Genomic DNA, 2,654 nt, shown 5'->3' on the forward strand with positions numbered 1-2,654 from the left:
CCACCCCAAAAAACCCCAACCCAAGACCCCCACCCCACCCCACCCCACCCAAAACAGACCCTATCCCAGTAAGGTATAGTAATAATATATTACGTGGGGTGCGTGTACGTGTGGGGTCCTGAATCTCCGAAGACTCGCTCGATGAGCCTACGGTGGGCGTCGGGAGGCAAGTGTTTTCACAAACTCTGAGACGGATGGGGCGGAGAGTGTATCTGTCTCAGCGCGTGTTTCGTGCTTGTGTGGCAAACTAACCCGGGTGGGTGTTAAAATGGGATATCTGCATGGCGTCGTTTGCGTGTGGCGTCGTAGGAAAACCAGGTGCTCGTCAAAATAATACTATCGAAGAAACAGGCGATTTTTCTCCACCCATTGGGCAATTCTTTTTCTAATTCTTTTTTGGCTCAACACTTTCAATGCCCATTCAAAGCACGTTTCTGTGTTGATCTTTATCAATTCCCTTTTTTAAAGTGTTGTTAAAGTCACAGAGAAACATGTTAATTTGCAGTAATTATCAAGGACACTCAAGCTTTAAAAGTCACCAAACTTTGGCAACAATTTTTACTCCAAGTTTACCTCTAACAAAAAACAACCCCCCTCCTCCTTCACTTAATTGTTACTTTTTCATCAAACTAAAACAAATGTACAAGCTTTAAGATGATACCAAAAACTCTATATATGCCCAAAAATTACTGACGAGCGCCTGATAACATAGCGCCATGACACCAAATATGATACAGATGGGTCGTTTTGAATTTCTCTGCGGCAAACGTGAGAGCGGTAGTCAAAATGGGCTATCTGCGAAGAGGTTGCTGTTGAAGACGGACTCTTTCGGTTCTCCAGGAGTTAGCAAACACCGGCCTTTCATTGATGATGATTACAAAACACTTCAGTCTGGTGTGCGTCACGCGATTCTGCTCGCCTTGAAGCGCCACGCGTTTAATTCCATTACGATCTTTGTTTGTCATGAATATTTTTTGTCGCTGTAATAAAAGTAAAACGTTACTCAATTCGGAATCGAAATACACGTATTTATTCACCAGTATCGGCGAGTAAACTCTTAAATCATAATCAATAAAGTCGTTTATTCGTCGTTATTATCAAAGAAGTACAACCCTATTTAAGATGAGATACATCTATTTTGTCCATTGGTTTGGTGCTTCACCACGTACACGCATACATACACACGTGCACACACACGCACACACAAACACACACACACGCACACACATACACACACACACACACACACACATACACACACAGACATACACACTCACAAACAGGCACACTCAAACGCATGCATACTCTAATCTGCACACCGAATTACACATACGCTCTTTTCTCACACATCTTCCCTTCCACACACATCTGTGCATATAACCATTATAGTATTATTACACTCGCAAACAGGCTCACAGTCACATGCATAATATAAATCAAAAATAATATAAACAATGCTAGATACATAGTCCGTATTCTGATTTATAACACAATGGTATTCTGATGCATTAGATCTCCTTCCTCAAAAATGGTGTCTAAGTGAAATAGTTTAAAAGGTATACGGCCTTACATTTGCCTTGTATCGCTTTGCAAATAGTTGTTAATTTCGAAGGGGTTTTTTTAAGTACCGTAGTTTCACGCCCAAATCTACTCAATTTAAATCATTTGAAGGGGTTGGCTTCTACCTTTCCTGTCAGAGCTAACCCGGGCTAAACATGTTTTGACGTTTAAGAGGACAGACAGAGGCACTCGATAAAGTTTATTCCCACCTGGTAATCGAACTTGGGTCTTCGGTATGTGATGGCGAGTCCACAGTCCACACCACATACGCCGGATTCATAGTTAAAACGTGAGTGGTTGGTGGTTGCTCTGGTGAGGCTTTCGCCTTCCTTCCTATCAAATATCTATAGTCCTGATCTCTGCTCCTTTTTTCGTGATTTCTATTCTCTTGTAACACCTCTAATCTTCGGTACCTATACGACCTTATCGTGTTGCAAGTGCTGTAAAACTCTTACTAATACTAAGAGTTAAAACAATGTTTCACAAAAAAAAAGAATAAATGTCACTGTCGCTAACACAGAAGCTGATCTTTGCCTTCATATATGAGGTAGGGGTAAAAGTTAGCTGTTGAAAATCTATAAACAACATTTCTGAACTGAAATAAAATGGTCTACGTTATTGCTTGCATGCCTGTCAAGTCACCCTTCAATCAGGCTACTAAAGTGACACCTTTATATTATTAAAAGAGAACTTTATTTGAGGACGCCTTAATCAGCCCATTATTATGATATTATTATTGTTATTATTATCATTATTATTAATAACAAATTTTTAACTTAACAGAAATAGTGGTGGTATCAATTAGAGTAATTATTTAAAATAAACACAATAATGACAATTTTGTAGTAAGAATAATGATTGTAATGACATAAGACAGGACGAATAAGTATAACATAATGATTGATAATAACAGGTAGATAGATAGATAGATAGATAGATAGATAGATAGATAGATAGATAGATAGATAGATAGATAGATAGAAAGATAGAGAGATAGAGAGATAGAGAGATAGAGAGATAGAGGGATAGAGAGAGAGATAGAGAGAGATAACGAGAGACAGATGGATAGAACGATAGATAAAACGATAGATAGA

At 38.8% G+C, this 2,654-nt stretch overlaps 1 protein-coding gene across 1 annotated transcript in view; it reads left to right on the top strand.

Moving 5' to 3' along the window:
• Positions 1-2,654, top strand: part of LOC118478627 (hybrid signal transduction histidine kinase M-like) — a 93,086-nt gene that overhangs the window by 19,047 nt on the left and 71,385 nt on the right. The window lies entirely within an intron of this gene.

This window comes from Aplysia californica, unplaced genomic scaffold (assembly GCF_000002075.1).
Source record: "Aplysia californica isolate F4 #8 unplaced genomic scaffold, AplCal3.0 scaffold00023, whole genome shotgun sequence".
In the NCBI taxonomy this organism is placed as follows: Eukaryota; Metazoa; Mollusca; class Gastropoda; order Aplysiida; family Aplysiidae; genus Aplysia; species Aplysia californica.